This window comes from Mobula hypostoma, chromosome X2, assembly GCF_963921235.1.
Source record: "Mobula hypostoma chromosome X2, sMobHyp1.1, whole genome shotgun sequence".
Classification (NCBI taxonomy): domain Eukaryota; kingdom Metazoa; phylum Chordata; class Chondrichthyes; order Myliobatiformes; family Myliobatidae; genus Mobula; species Mobula hypostoma.
Window position 1 is genome coordinate 4,060,341 of NC_086129.1, and position 16,626 is coordinate 4,076,966.

Below are 16,626 nucleotides of genomic sequence, written 5' to 3' on the forward strand. Positions count from 1 at the left end.
TGCGCACCGGGACGGGAAGCGGGGGGAGGGCTACAATTTGCTTGCTGACGCTCATCCGTGGGGCTTGGCACTGACAGAGTTAATCCGACAGCTGCCGGCATGGGGTCGACGGGCCGAGTGTCCACCCCGCGGACCGCGACGATGTTACCACGTCGCAGAAGCTGCCCGGATGCGCGACATGTCGGGAACGAGGTGCTGCGTTAGATCACAAGAGGAAGGAGCAGAATTAGGCCGCTCTGTCCATCGAATCTTCTCCGCCATTCCATCCCGGCCGATTTACTATCCCTCTCAACCCCATTCTCCTGCCTTCTCCCCGTCACCTTTGACACCAGGACAGATCAACAAACTGCCAACCTCCGCTTCAAATATACCCAATGACTTGGCCTCCACCGCCGACCATGGCAATGAATTCCACAGATTCACCATCTGCTGTCTAAAGAAATTCCTCCTCATCTCTGTTCTAAATGGATGTTCCTCTATCCTGAGGCTGTCCTAAACTCCCCCACTACAGGAAACATCCTCTCCACACCCAGTCTATCTGTGCCCTCTGGTCCTAAACTCCCCCACTACAGGAAACATCCTCTCCACACCCACTCTATCTGTGCCCTCTGGTCCCAGACTCTCCCACTACAGGAAACATCCTCTCCACACCCACTCTATCTGTGTCCTCTGGTCCTAAACTCCCCCACTACAGGAAACATCCTCTCCACACCCACTCTATCTGTGCCCTCTGGTCCTAAACTCCCCCACTACAGGAAACATCCTCTCCACATCCACTCTATCTGTGTCCTCTGGTCCTAGACTCCCCCACTATAGGAAATATCCTCTCCACATCCACTCTATCTGTGTCCTCTGGTCCTAAACTCCCCCGCTGCAGGAAACATCCTCTCCACATCCACTCTATCTGTGTCCTCTGGTCCTAGACTCCCCCACTATAGGAAATATCCTCTCCACATCCACTCTATCTGTGTCCTCTGGTCCTAAACTCCCCCGCTGCAGGAAACATCCTCTCCACATCCACTCTATCTGTGTCCTCTGGTCCTAGACTCCCCCACTATAGGAAATATCCTCTCCACATCCACACTATCTGTGTCCTCTGGTCCTAGACTCCCCCACTATAGGAAACATCCTCTCCACATCCACTGTATCTGTGTCCTCTGGTCCTAAACTCCCCCACTACAGGAAACATCCTCTCCATATCCACTCTATCTGTGTCCTCTGATCCTAGACTCCCACAATACAGGAAACATCCTCTCCACATCCACTCTATCTGTGTCCTCTGGTCCTAGACTCCCCCAGCATAGGAAATATCCTCTCCACACCCACAGGTGGGACACACACACACACACACAAAATCTGATCGGAGAGGAGAGTGGACCGTGGGAGAGAGGGAAGGAGGAGGGACACCAGAGGGAGGTGATGGGTGGGAAAGGTAAAGGGCTGGAGAGGGAGGAATCTGATCGGAGAGGAGAGTGGACTGTGGGAGAAAGGGAAGGAGGAGAGACACCAGGGGGAGGTGATGGGTGGGAAAGGTAAAGGGCTGGAGAGGAAGGAATCTGATCGGAGAGGAGAGTGGACCGTGGGAGAAAGGGAAGGAGGAGGGACACCAGGGGGAGGTGATGGGTGGGAAAGGTAAAGGGCTGGAGAGGAAGGAATCTGATCGGAGAGGAGAGTGGACCGTGGGAGAAAGGGAAGGAGGAGGGACACCAGGGGGAGGTGATGGGTGGGAAAGGTAAAGGGCTGGAGAGGAAGGAATCTGATCGGAGAGGAGAGTGGACCGTGGGAGAAAGGGAAGGAGGAGGGACACCAGGGGGAGGTGATGAGTGGGAAAGGTAAAGGGCTGGAGAGGAAGGAATCTGATCGGAGAGGAGAGTGGACCGTGGGAGAAAGGGAAGGAGGAGGGACACCAGGGGGAGGTGATGAGTGGGAAAGGTAAAGGGCTGGAGAGGAAGGAATCTGATCGGAGAGGAGAGTGGACCGTGGGAGAAAGGGAAGGAGGAAGGACACCTGGGGGAGGTGATGGGTGGGAAAGGTAAAGGGCTGGACAGGAAGGAATCTGATCGGAGAGGAGAGTGGACCGTGGGAGAACGGGAAGGAGGAAGGACACCAGGGGGAGGTGATGGGTGGGAAAGGTAAGGGGCTGGAGAGGAAGGAATCTGATCGGAGAGGAGAGTGGACCGTGGGAGAAAGAGAAGGAAGAGGGACACCAGGGGGAGGTGATGGGTGGGAAAGGTAAAGGGCTGGAGAGGAAGGAATCTGATAGGAGAGGAGAGTGGACCGTGGGAGAAAGGGAAGGAGAAGGGACACCAGGGGAAGGTGATGGGTGGGAAAGGTAAAGGGCTGGAGAGGAAGGAATCTGATGGGAGAGGAGAGTGGACCGTGGGAGAAAGGGAAGGAGGAGGGACACCAGGGGGAGGTGATGGGTGGGAAAGGTAAAGGGCTGGAGAGGAAGGAATCTGATCGGAGAGGAGAGTGGACCGTGGGAGAAAGAGAAGGAAGAGGGACACCAGGGGGAGGTGATGGGTGGGAAAGGTAAAGGGCTGGAGAGGAAGGAATCTGATAGGAGAGGAGAGTGGACCGTGGGAGAAAGGGAAGGAGAAGGGACACCAGGGGAAGGTGATGGGTGGGAAAGGTAAAGGGCTGGAGAGGAAGGAATCTGATCGGAGAGGAGAGTGGATCGTGGGAGAAAGGGAAGGAGGAGGGACACCAGGGGGAGGTGATGGGTGGGAAAGGTAAAGGGCTGGAGAGGAAGGAATCTGATAGGAGAGGAGAGTGGACCGTGGGAGAAAGGGAAGGAGAAGGGACACCAGGGGAAGGTGATGGGTGGGAAAGGTAAAGGGCTGGAGAGGAAGGAATCTGATCGGAGAGGAGAGTGGACCGTGGGAGAAAGGGAAGGAGGGACACCAGGGGGAGGTGATGGGTGGGAAAGGTAAAGGGCTGGAGAGGAAGGAATCTGATCGGAGAGGAGAGTGGATCGTGGGAGAAAGGGAAGGAGGAGGGACACCAGGGGGAGGTGATGGGTGGGAAAGGTAAAGGGCTGGAGAGGAAGGAATCTGATCGGAGAGGAGAGTGGACCGTGGGAGAAAGGGAAGGAGGAGGGACACCAGGGGGAGGTGATGGGTGGGAAAGGTAAAGGGCTGGAGAGGAAGGAATCTGATCGGAGAGGAGAGTGGACCGTGGGAGAAAGGGAAGGAGGAGGGACACCAGGGGGAGGTGATGGGTGGGAAAGGTAAAGGGCTGGAGAGGAAGGAATCTGATCGGAGAGGAGAGTGGACCGTGGGAGAAAGGGGAGGAGGAGGGACACCAGGGGGAGGTGATGGGTGGGAAAGGTAAAGGGCTGGAGAGGAAGGAATCTGATCGGAGAGGAGAGTGGACCGTGGGAGAAAGGGAAGGAGGAGGGATACCATGGGGAGGTGATGAGTGGGAAAGGTAAAGGGCTGGAGAGGAAGGAATCTGATCGGAGAGGAGAGTGGACCGTGGGAGAAAGGGAAGGAGGAGGGATACCATGGGGAGGTGATGGGTGGGAAAGGTAAAGGGCTGGAGAGGAAGGAATCTGATCGGAGAGGAGAGTGGATCGTGGGAGAAAGGGAAGGAGAAGGGACACCAGGGGGAGGTGATGGGTGGGAAAGGTAAAGGGCTGGAGAGGAAGGAATCTGATCGGAGAGGAGAGTGGACTGTGGGAGAAAGGGAAGGAGGAGGGACACCAGGGGGAGGTGATGGGTGGGAAAGGTAAAGGGCTGGAGAGGAAGGAATCTGATGGGAGAGGAGAGTGGACCGTGGGAGAAAGAGAAGGAGGAGGGACACCAGGGGGAGGTGATGGGTGGGAAAGGTAAAGGGCTGGAGAGAAAGGAATCTGATCGGAGAGGAGAGTGGACCGTGGGAGAAAGGGAAGGAGGAGGGACACCAGGGGGAGGTGATGGGTGGGAAAGGTAAAGGGCTGGAGAGGAAGGAATCTGATCGGAGAGGAGAGTGGACCGTGGGAGAAAGAGAAGGAGGAGGGACACCAGGGGGAGGTGACGGGTGGGAAAGGTAAAGGGCTGGAGAGGAAGGAATCTGATCGGAGAGGAGAGTGGACCGTGGGAGAAAGAGAAGGAGGAGGGACACCAGGGGGAGGTGATGGGTGGGAAAGGTTAAGGGCTGGAGAGGAAGGAATCTGATGGGAGAGGAGAGTGGACCGTGGGAGAAAGGGAAGGAGGAGGGACACCAGGGGGAGGTGATGGGTGGGAAAGGTAAAGGGCTGGAGAGGAAGGAATCTGATCGGAGAGGAGAGTGGACCGTGGGAGAAAGAGAAGGAGGAGGGACACCAGGGGGAGGTGATGGGTGGGAAAGGTAAAGGGCTGGAGAGGAAGGAATCTGATCGGAGAGGAGAGTGGACCGTGGGAGAAAGAGAAGGAGGAGGGACACCAGGGGGAGGTGACGGGTGGGAAAGGTAAAGGGCTGGAGAGGAAGGAATCTGATCGGAGAGGAGAGTGGACCGTGGGAGAAAGAGAAGGAGGAGGGACACCAGGGGGAGGTGATGGGTGGGAAAGGTTAAGGGCTGGAGAGGAAGGAATCTGATGGGAGAGGAGAGTGGACCGTGGGAGAAAGGGAAGGAGGAGGGACACCAGGGAGAGGTGATAGACCGGTGAGAAGAGATAAGGGACCAGAGTGGGGAATAGAGAACAGAGGGGGGATTTTTTTTTACTGCAAGGAGAAATCGATGTTCACGCCATCAGGCCGGAGGCTACCCTGATGGAATATGAGGTGTTGCTCCTCCACCCTGAGGGTGGCCTCATCGTGGCACAGGAGGAGGCCACGAACCAACACGTCAGAACAGGAATAGGAATCGGAATTAAAATGGTCGGCGAGCGGGATGCTCCACTCTCTTTGGCGGATGGAGTGGAGGCGCTCGAAGAAGCGGTCTCCTAATTTACGATGGGTCTCACCGACATAGAGGAGGCCGCATCGAGCGTGCTGGACGCAATAGACGGCCCCAGCAGAGTCGCAGGTGAAGTGCTGCTTACCGGGAAGGACTGATTATGATGATGATTATGAGTCATCTTTTATTGTCATTTAGTAATGCATGCATTAAGAAATTATAAAAATGTTTTTCCAGAATGATATCATGACAAACTGACTTAAAAACTCACAAAAGCCACATAATTATAACATATAGTTACAACAGTGCAAAGCAATACTGTAATTTGATAAGAACAGACCATGGGCATGGTAAAAGTCTCAAAGTCTCTCGAAAGTCCCATCATCTCACGCAGACGGTGAACATCCAGCGCCACAAACTTGCCGATGCAGCATCCTGGAAGCACCCGACCACAGTCCGACTCTGAGTCCGTCCGAAAACTCCGAGCCTCCGACCAGCCCTCCAACACCGAGCACCATCTCTGCCGAGCGCTTCGACCCCGACCCCGGCAACAGGCAATAGGCAAGGCTGAGGAACTGGGGCCTTCCCCTCCGGAGATTCTCGATCGCACAGTAGCAGCGGCAGCGAAGCGGGCATTTCAGAAGTTTCTCCAGATGTTCCTCCGAGTTTCTCACGTCCGTCTCCATCAAATCAGGATTGTGCACGGTACCTACTTCACAAATACGATATCAATTCGGAGCGGCCGCGCGCGCCGCCATCTTCTCCTCCCCTCTGAAGCTGAGCTATGGGCAATAAAGAGCACACAGATGTGCACACCTTTGCCATCCAGATGTTCCAGAGGTTGAGTGAAGAGCTAACGCGATGGAATCTGCTGTAGACCTGCTGCTCTGGTGGGCAAACTGGAGCGGATCCAAGTCGCCCGCCTCTCGGAACACTTCATCACCGTGGACGTAAGTGTGACGGGGAGATAGTGACTGAGGCAGGACACCGTGCTCCCCTTTGGGCACCAGTACCATTGGAGCCTGCTTGAAACAGGAGGGGGTACCAGACACACTGCTGGAGCGCGAGGCTAAAGATCTCAGTGGTTGGTCAGCACAGGTCTTCAGTACGTGGCCAGGTTCCCCCCGACCGGTCCGGGCACTCCCCTCGGAGTCACCCTCCTGAAGGAGGTCCAAACATCAGGTACTCAGACCAAAGGGTCATTGGGAGTTTGGGGTGGGGGGGGGTTGTTGGTTTGTGATGGTTCCTCCCTCTTCTGATGGTCAAAGCCAGCACAGAAGGCATTCAGCTCACCTGGAAGACGAGCCCTCCTCTCTCCCATGTGGCTTGAGTTAACTTTATAGGGGGGGCCTTCACAGTAGAACAAAGAAATGCAACAGAGTAAATGAAAAACTACACACGAAGACGACCAACGTGTAAGGGAAGACGTGTTTGGAGCCCTGAATGGAGGTGAGGCAGGAGGTGCCCGCAGGGAGGATTAGTGGGGAGGGACAAAATGGACAAGGGAACGTAATGTGGTAGGAGATTTACTCGTGTAATTGGACCCTCGATTTCCTCACCTGCAGACCCCAGTCAGTTCGGGTTGGCAACCACACCCCCTCCATGGTCTCCTTCAGCACGGGTGCCCCACAAGCTGAGCCCCCCGGCTCTGCACGCTTTTCACCTGTGACCGTGTGGGTAACCGCCCCTCCAGTGTCACAATTCAAGTTTGCAGACCCCAGCAGTGTGAGGTGATGCATCCTGGAAGGACAAACCAGAAGGCTGAGTACAGGGTTAATGGCCGGTTTACTGAAAGGGTGTGGATGAACAGAGGGACCTTGGGGGTTCAAATCCATACATCCCTCAAGGCCGCTGCACAGGTTGATAAGATAGTTAAGAAGGCCTGTGGGATGCTCGGCCTCATTAATAGGGGGATCGAGTTCAAGAGTAGAGAAGTCATGTTGCAACTCTACAAATCTCTGGTGAGACCACACTGAGAATATTGTCGCAAACAACAGGAATTCTACAGATGTCCTGACGAAGGGTCTCAGCCTGAAACGTCGACTGCGCCTCTTCCTATAGATGCTGCTTGGCCTGCTGCGTTCACCAGCAACTTTGATGTATGTTGTCTGAGAATATTGTGTTCAGTTCTGGTCACCTCATTATAGGAAGGACGTGGAAGCTATGGAGATTGTGCAGAGGAGGTTTACCAGGATGTTGCCTGGATTGGAAAGCAAGTCTTATGAGGCAAGGTTAGCAGAGCTGGGACTTTTCTCTTTGGAGCGTAGAAGGGTGAGAGGGGAGACTTGATAGAGGTCTACAAGATTATGAGAGGCATAGACAGGGTGGATAGCCAGTACCTGTTTCCCAGGGCACGAATAGCAAACACCAGAGGGAATATGTACAAAGTTTAGGGAGGGAAGTTTAGGGGAGACATCAGGGGTAAGTTTTTTACACAGAGGGTTGTGGGTGCCTGGAACGACTTGCCAGGGATGGTGATGGAGGTGAAAACGTTTAAGAGCCTCCTGGACGGGCACATGGATGAAAGATAAACAGAGGGTTACGGGGTAGCGTGGGTTCAGTACGTTTTTTTTTAAAAGGAATATATGGGTCGGCACAACATCGAGAGACGAAGGGCCTGTACTGTGCTGTAGTGTTCTAGTGTACAGCGCCGTGGCAGGCCGAATCAATGGCGGGGGGGGGTGACGTATCGTCGTGTCGGAGGGGAGGCTGAGTGGTGCCATGGCAACTTCTCGCCCAGTGACCGAAGAGCCGGTTATAGACTTCGAAAGGAGGAAGCCAGAGGTCTGTAGGGCAGTCCTCACCGAGGGTTCAGAGGTGGAGAGAGGGTCAGCCACGTCAAGTTCTTCACTGTTACGACTTCGTAGGACTTGTCCTGGTCCCAGGGCATCGCGAAGCAAGCACGACACAGCCTCTACTTCATCAACAGTTCGTGAAGCTACAGCGTGACATCTAAAACTTTGACAAACCTCTATAGACGTGTGGTGGAGAGTGTATTGACTGGCTGCATCACGGACTGGTATGGGAAACACTCATGCCTTTGAACAGAAAATCCTACAAAAATTTGGTGGATACGGCCCAGTCCGTCACTGGTGAAGCCCTCCCCACCACTGAGCGTATCCACATGGAGTGCTGGCACAGGAAAGCAGCGTCCATCATCAGGGACCCCCACCACCCAGCCCATGCTCTCTTCTCACTGCTGCCATCAGGAAGGAGGTACAGGAGCCACAGGTCCCACACCACCAGGTTCAGGAACAGTTATTACCCCTCAACCATCAGGAAGGAGGTACAGGAGCCTCAGGACCCACACCACCAGGTTCAGGAACAGTTATTACCCCTCAACCATCAGGAAGGAGGTACAGGAGCCTCAGGACCCACACCACCAGGTTCAGGAACAGTTATCACCCCTCAACCATCAGGAAGGAGGTACAGGAGTCTCAGGACCCACACCACCAGGTTCAGGGACAGTTATTACCCCTCAACCATCAAGAAGGAGGTACAGGAGCCTCGGGTCCCACACCACCAGGTTCAGGGTCAGTTATTACCCCTCAACCAACAGATTCCTGAACCAGAGGGGATAACTTCACTCACCGCATCACTGAACTGTTCCCACAACCAATGGGCTCACTTTCAAGGACTCTTTATCTCACTTTGTCAGTATTTATTTATTATTATTATTATTTCCTTTTATCATTTGAATTTGCACAACTTGTTTTTTTTTGCATGTTGGTTGTTCCCTCTTTCCACACCTTCCGCTCATTACTGGCATTCGCGCCGCCGCTGGGCCCAGTGCCCCATTTCTTTCCCAGCTCCCGTTCCCGGCTCTCTTCATTCCCCGCCTCCTCGCCCCTCTGCTGCTCATTTTCCCCAAGCTTCACCCAGTCGCCCACCCAACCTTACCACCATTTTATCATTTCCTGCCTGTCACCTTATGCACAGGCACTCCTGTGTCTAGCTTCACTTTCTGGGCATACAATCAAAGTACATAAACTAACTTATATTTTATTACTATTGTGTTCTTTTTCTCATTGTTCTTTTCTTTTTTGGATCCGGAGTAACAATTATTTCCATCTTCTTTACACTTGTGTACTGGAGATGACATTAAAGGATCTTGAATCTTTGGCCTGCCGTCGGGCACTAGGACCCATGCGTGGGTGTAGGCGTGTGGGGCGCTAGGACCCAGGGAGTTCCCCGCAGCCCGCGGCCGGCGCTCGCCACTCGCGGCCGCGCCCGGGCCTCGCTCTCGGCGGGCGAGGTCGAGCGGCAGCCCGGGGACTCGGTAAGGAAGCTGGGCCTCGATGCGGGCGCAGGCTGCCGGGCCTGTTGGACCCAGCGCCCCGCCTCCGGGTGGTGGCCGGCACGGACAGGGTGGGCCGAACGGCCTGGGTCGCCGGCCCCCGGTCCGGGGTTGGGGTTTGGGGTTTGGAGGGGGGATGTTGCCGGGCCTTGGAGGACCCGGGTTTTCAGGAGAGATTGGATCGGCTTTATTTCCCGGGAGCATAGGGGAAACAGGGCAGATTTGATGGAGGCGTGCAAAATTATAAAGGGCAAATGCTGGCAGGCTACTAGAACTTGGGGGTCATGGGTTAAGGGTGAAAGGTGAAACATCTAAAGGGAGGGGAAACTTTTTCACCCAGAGGGTGGTGAGAGTGTAGACCAAGCTGCCAGTGGGAGTGGTGAACATGGGTTCAGTCGTGATATTTAACAGAAGTTTAGGTTAAGTATATCGACTGGAGGGCTACGGTTCAGGGAGACCAGGTCTGGCATGGTCTAGAAGGGCCGAAGGGCTGTGGTCTTCCTCTGGTAGGGAGGCTACTGCCCATGATAGAGCTGGCCCTGTCTCCAGCTGGCATCAGGTGCATCAGTACTTCAGTGGAACAAAGGAAATTACAGTGGTATGAGAGAGGAACCGGCCCAAGTCCATTGGAAAAGTAAGCTAGACAGAGGGACGGTAGAGCAGACTTGGATGAAATTCCTGCTAGAAATTAGGAAAGTGCAGGAAAAAAATATATTTCTAGAAGAAAGAAAATCATGAATGGGAAAAATGGAGCAAGTGTGGCTAACGAGAGAGGTTAAGGCTAAAATAAAAGCAAAAGAGACGACGTACAAGGAAGCAAAAATTAGTGGGAAAGCTGAGGACTGGACGACTTTTAAAAACTTACAGAAGGAAACTAGGAAAGTCATTAGGAAAGAAAAGATGAATTATGAAAGGAAGTTGGCAATTAACATTAAAAAGGATACTAAGAGGTTTTTTAAAAAATATATGCAGAGTAAAAGAGTGACATGGGTAGATATAGGACCGATTGAAAATGATGCTGGAGAAATTATTATGGGTAACAAAGAGATGGCAGAGGAACTGAATGAGTATTTTGCATCAGTCTTCACAGTGGAAGACATTAGCAACATACCTGATAGCCAGAGGTAGCAGGGAATAGAATTAGCTACAGTCAAAATTACTAGAGAGAGAGTGTTTGGGAAGCTAAGTGGACTAAGAATAGATAAGTCTCCCGGCCTAGATGAGGTGCAGCCAAGGGTTCTGAAGGAGGTCCCTTTGGAGATTGTGGAAGCATTGGAGATCCAGGAATCAATAGACTCTGGCATGGTTCCGGAGGATTGGAAGGTCACAAATGTAGTTCCGCTGTTTAAGAAAGGAGGGGGGCAGCAAAAAGAAAATTACAGACCTATTAGTCTGACATCACTAGTTGGAAAGTTATTGGAGTTGATCTTCAAGGATGAGGTTATGAACTATCTCGAGGTGCATGACAACATAGGCCCAAGCCAGCATGGTTTCATGAAGGGAAGATCCTGCCTCACCAACCTATTGGAATTTTTTGAGGTAATCTCAAATAAGATTGATAAGAGAGAGGCTGTGGATGTTGTGTATTTGGATTTCCAAAAGGCCTTCGATAAGGTGCCGCATATGAGGCTGCTTAATAAGATGAGAGCCCATGGAATTACAGGAAAGATCTTGGAATGGGTGGAGCATTGGCTGATAGGCAGAAAGCAAAGGGTGGGAATAAATGGGTCCTATTCTGATCAGTTGCCGGTTACTAGTGGTGTTCCACAGGGGTCGGTGTTGGGGCTGCTTCTTTTTATGATGTATATCGATGATTTCGATTATGGATTAAGTGGTTTTGTGGCTAAGTTTGCGGATGACACCAAGATAGGTGGAGGAGCAGGAAGTGTTGAAGAAACGGAAAGGTTGCAGAGAGACTTGGTCAGTCTAGGAGAGTGGGCAAAGAAATGGCAGATGAGATACAATGTTGAGAAATGTACTGTTGTACATTTTGGAAGAAGAACTAATCGAGCAGATTATTATTAAGATGGGGAGAAAATTCAAAAATCGGAAGTGCAAAGGGACTTAGGGGTCCTCGTGCAGGATACCCTAAAGGTTAACCACCAAGTTGGATTGGCGGTAAGGAAAGCGAATGCTATGTTGGCATTCATTTCAATAGGAATAGTGTATAAGAGTAAGGAGGTGTTGGTGAGGCTCTATGGGGCATTAGTGAGACCTCATTTGGAATACTGTGTGCAGTTTTGGGCCCCCTCTCTTAGAAAGGATGCTCTGAGGTTGGAGAGAGTTCAGAGAAGATTTACGAGGATGATTCCTGGAATGCAGGGGCTAACATATGAGGAGCGTTTGTCGGCTCTTGGACTGTATTCATTAGAATATAGCAGAATGAGAGGGGATCTCATAGAAGCATTTCAAATGTTGAAAGGGTTGGACAGAGTAGATGTGGAAAGGCTGTTTCCCTTGGTGGGTGAGTCCAGGACAAGAGGCCACAGTCTTAGAATTAGAGGGTACCCATTTAAAACAGAGATGAGGAGAGTTTTTTTTTAGCCAAGGGGTCGTGGATTTATGGAATTTGTTGCCACATACAGCTGTGGAGGCCCGATCATTGAGTTTGTTTAAGGAGGAGATTGATAGGTATCTATTTAGTCAGGGTAGCAAGAGATATGGGGAAAAAGCCGGAAATTGGAACAAGATGGGAGAATAGTTTAGCTCACGGTGGCCCGGGTTTGGGAGCTCCTCGGTTAGTAGCGTGGGGGATGATAGTGTTGAACGCTGAGCTGTAATCAATAAACAGCAGCCTGACGTAGGTATTGGTCCGCCTGACCCAAGGCCAAGTGGAGAGCCGGTGTGCTTGCGCCCCTGTAGACTTACGGTGGCAGTAGGTAACACCTCATTGAAAATTGACGATATTTTTGCAGCGTTCAACGCTGTAAAATGCTCCCCTCCCCCTCCCTGGCAGAGAGATGTTGTAAACATGGAAAATGAAATGAGTGGAATTTTAGTATTCTCAACCGTGAAGGGCTGTGGAGGATTAGTTATTGAATCAATTCAGTGAGAGATTTCTGGATATTTTGAAATTATACTTTATTGTCGCCAAACAGTTGATACTAGAACGTACAATCATCACAGTGATATTTGATTCTGCGCTTCCCGCTCCCTGGATTACAAATATTAAATATTAAAAATACTTAAAATAGTAAAAATTAGTAAATATTAAAAATTTAAATTATAAATCATAAATGGAAAATAGAAAAATGGAAAGTAAGGTAGTGCAAAAAAAAACCGAGAGGCAGGTCCGGCTATTTGGAGGGTACGGCCCAGATCCGGGTCAGGATCCGTTCAGCAGTCTTATCACAGTTGGAAAGAAGCTGTTCCCAAATCTGGCCGTACGAGTCTTCAAGCTCCTGAGCCTTCTCCCGGAGGGAAGAGGGACGAAAAGTGCGTTGGCTGGGTGGGTCATGTCCTTCATTATCCTGGCAGCACTGCTCCGACAGCGTGCGGTGTAAAGTGAGTCCAAGGACGGGAGATTGGTTTGCGTGATGTGCTGGGTCGTGTTCACGATCTTCTGCAGCTTCTTCCGGTCTTGGACAGGACAACTTCCATACCAGGTTGTGATGCACCCCAGAAGAATGCTTTCTACGGTGCATCTATAAAAATTAGTGAGGGTTTTAGGGATTTAAAGATCAAAGTAAAATTTATTATTAAGTGTTGGAACAATTTTTATGGGTTTGGGCACACTTACGTTTGGCAAGTGACTTTGGCTGCCAGTCTTCACATCTGAATATGTATTGTGGATTTAATCTGGAGTTGCAGACATGAACAATGAATCGCTAAAAGCCGTGAGTCCCAGACAGACAATGCTGATTACAACCCAAGCAACACACACAATGCTGGAGGAACTCAGCAGGTCAGGTAGATTCTACGGCAAAGAATAAACAGTTGACTTTTAGGGCCGAGACCCTCCGAAGTCCCTGTCCTGCCGAAGGGTCTCGGCCCGAAACGTCGACTGTTTTACTCTTTTCCGTAGACGCTGCCCGGCCTGCTGAGTTCCTCCCGCGCTTTGTTTGTGTATGTGTGTTGCTCGGATTTCCAGCATCTGCAGATCTTCTCTTGTTGCTGATTAAAATTCACTTGGATGTCTGTGGACCTGCGGATATGGAGGTGTGAAGTTTGTATGTAGTTTCAAAGAAAGGTTGTGGAAACAGTTCAGTGTTGGGGTGAGTGAAGTTATTCCCTCTGGTTCAGGAGCCTGATGGTTGAGGGGTAATAACTGTCCCTGAACCTGGTGGTGTGGGTCCTGAGGCTCCTGTACCTCCTTCCAGATGGTTGAGGGGTAATAACTGTTCCTGAACCTGGTGGTATGGGACCTGAGGCTCCTTTGCCTCCTTCCTGATGGTTGAGGGGTAATAACTGTTCCAGAACCTGGTGTGTGGGTCCTGTACCTCCTTCCTGATGGTTGAGGGGTCATAACTGTTCCTGAACCTGGTGGTGTGGGTCCTGAGGCTCCTGTGCCTCCTTCCAGGTGGTTGAGGGGTAATAACTGTTCCTGAACCTGGTGGTGTGGGTCCTGAGGCTCCTGTACCTCCTTCCTGATGGTTGAGGGGTAATAACTGTTCCTGCACCTGGTGATGTGGGTCCTGAGGCTCCTGTACCTTCTTCCTGATGGTTGAGGGGTAATAACAGTTCCTGAACCTGATGATGTGGGTCCTGAGGCTCCTGTGCCTCCTTCCAGATGGTTGAGGGGTAATAACAGTTCCTGAACCTGGTGGTGTGGGTCCTGAGGCTCCTGTACCTCCTTCCTGATGGTTGAGGGGTAATAACTGTTCCTGAATCTTTTGGTGTGGGACTCGAGGCTCCTGTACCTCCTTCCTGATGGTTGAGGTGTAATAACTGTTCCTGAACGTGATTGTGTGTGTCCTGAGGCTCCTGTACCTCCTTCCTGATGGCAGCAGTTAGAAGAGAGCATGTCCTGGGTGGTGGGGGTCCCTGACGATGGATGCTGCTTTCCTGAAACAGCGTTTCATGTCGATGTTGTCAATGGTGGGGAAGGGCTTCAGCCGTGATGGACCCACTACTTTTTGTCGGGATTTCTGTAGGAGGGCACTGGTATTCCCACGACCAGGCGGTGATGCCCAGTCAATACACGTGTATAGAAGTTTGCCAAAGTTTTAGATGTCACGTTGAATCTCCACAAACTCCACAGAAAGCAGAGGAACTGTCTTGTTTTCTTTGTAATGGCACTTGCGTGCTGGGGGCCAGGACAGGCCCTCTGAAGTCGTCACACCCCGAAATCTAACATTGCTCACCCTCTCCACCTCTGATGAGGATGAGCTGACGAACCCCTGGTTTTCTTCTCTTCGAGTCAGTGATCAGCGCTCTGGTCCTTTGTCAGTCATTGAAGCAACTCAAAGCAAGATTTCTGGTTATTGAATCTTTGGGTTAATTCAGATAGGTTTCTGGAGATAATGGGAATCAAGAGTAGTGGGAGCAAGACAGGGGAATGGGATTAAGTTAAAACCTGAGCCGTGATCAAAGTTGGAACAGGGTAAAGGATACAAATGCCCTGCTTCTGATTCTTTCCGTGTGTCTGCTGCAGAACGGAGAGACCCCGACCGGTGTCCTGAGTCGTAGCGGGGGGCCCGTCTCCTGATGACGGCGGGTAAAGGGCACGAGGCGGGGATGGGCAGGAGGTCGGGCTTGGAGGGTGGCGGGGTGTTGGGCTTGGGAGGCATTCCGAGATAAATGATTTCGTTCACTCTCAATGAAAACCGTGTCTTTTCCCCCAAGCAGCGAGTCTGATCGACGCCTCCACCCACTGACCCACCCCTCCAGACACCCCCGAACCACCACTACTTTATCATTTCCTGTCGGAGTCACTTTCTGTACAGACACTCCTGTGCCCAGCGTCACTTTATGGACAGGCAATCGATCTGTGTATGCCAGCGCCACCTGTTGGTCGGAGGTCGGCCATGGATGTTGTGGCCTAGCTGTCTAGATACGCAAGCCCGGGCAGTACGATACGGAGAGCGAGCTGTTACCCTTGTAGCAGGCTCCCCCTCTCCACACACCCAAAGGAAAACCAGGACCGTGAAGGATCCCACCCACCCTGCTCACGGTCTGTCTGTCCCACTCCCATCGAGGAGGAGGCTACGTAGCACCCACACCAGGACCGTGAAGGGTCCCACCCACCCTGCTCACGGACTGTCTGTCCCACTCCCATCGGGGAGGAGGCTACGTAGCACCCACACCAGGACCGTGAAGGATCCCGCCCGCCCCGCTCACGGACTGTCTGTCCCACTCCCATCGGGGAGGAGGCTACGTAGCACCCACACCAGGACCGTGAAGGATCCCACCCACCCTGCTCACAGACTGTCTGTCCCACTCCCATCGGGGAGGAGGCTACGTAGCACCCACACCAGGACCGTGAAGGGTCCCACCCACCCTGCTCACGGACTGTCTGTCCCACTCCCATCGGGGAGGAGGCTACGTAGCGTCCACACCAGGACCGTGAAGGATCCCACCCACCCTGCTCACGGACTGTCTGTCCCACTCCCATCGGGGAGGAGGCTACGTAGCGTCCACACCAGGACCATGAAGGATCCCACCCACCCTGCTCACGGTCTGTCTGTCCCACTCCCATCGGGGAGGAGGCTACGTAGCACCCACACCAGGACCGTGAAGGGTCCCATCCACCCTGCTCACGGACTGTCTGTCCCACTCCCATCGGGGAGGAGGCTACGTAGCGTCCACACCAGGACCGTGAAGGGTCCCATCCACCCTGCTCACGGACTGTCTGTCCCACTCCCATCGGGGAGGAGGCTACGTAGCGTCCACACCAGGACCGTGAAGGATCCCACCCACCCTGCTCACGGACTGTCTGTCCCACTCCCATCAGGAAGGAGGCTACGTAGCGTCCACACCAGGACCGTGAAGGATCCCACCCACCCTGCTCACGGACTGTCTGTCCCACTCCCATCAGGAAGGAGGCTACGTAGCGTCCACACCAGGACCGTGAAGGATCCCACCCACCCTGCTCACGGACTGTCTGTCCCACTCCCATTGGGGAGGAGGTTACGTAGCATCCACACCAGGACCGTGAAGGATCCCACCCACCCTGCTCACGGACTGTCTGTCCCACTCCCATCGGGGAGGAGGCTACGTAGCGTCCACACCAGGACCGTGAAGGATCCCACCCACCCTGCTCACGGACTGTCTGTCCCACTCCCATCGGGGAGGAGGCTACGTAGCACCCACACCAGGACCCACCAGACTCAAAAACAGTGACTTTCCCCAAGCAGTGAGTCTGATCAACACCTCCACCCACTAACCCACCCCTCCACACCCCCAAACCACCACTACTTTATCATTTCCTGTCAGACACTCCTGTGCCCAGCGTCACTTTATGGACAGACAATCAATCTGTGTACATAAGCTATCTCGTGTATTTATATGTATTGTGAAACACCTGAAATAC

General features: G+C 52.6%; 1 protein-coding gene across 2 annotated transcripts in view; it reads left to right on the plus strand.

Moving 5' to 3' along the window:
- The first annotated feature begins 9,040 nt into the window (after nt 1-9,040).
- fdxacb1 (ferredoxin-fold anticodon binding domain containing 1) overlaps nt 9,041-16,626 on the plus strand; it is a 48,917-nt gene continuing 41,331 nt past the window's right edge. Inside the window, exon 1 of one of the 2 annotated variants that reach the window (XM_063038281.1) lies at nt 9,041-9,137. The gene's annotated coding sequence lies outside the window, so the exon portion shown is untranslated. Of the gene's footprint in view, nt 9,138-9,989; nt 10,695-16,626 lie in introns of those variants that run through there. The other variant, XM_063038280.1, reaches the window with a different exon arrangement.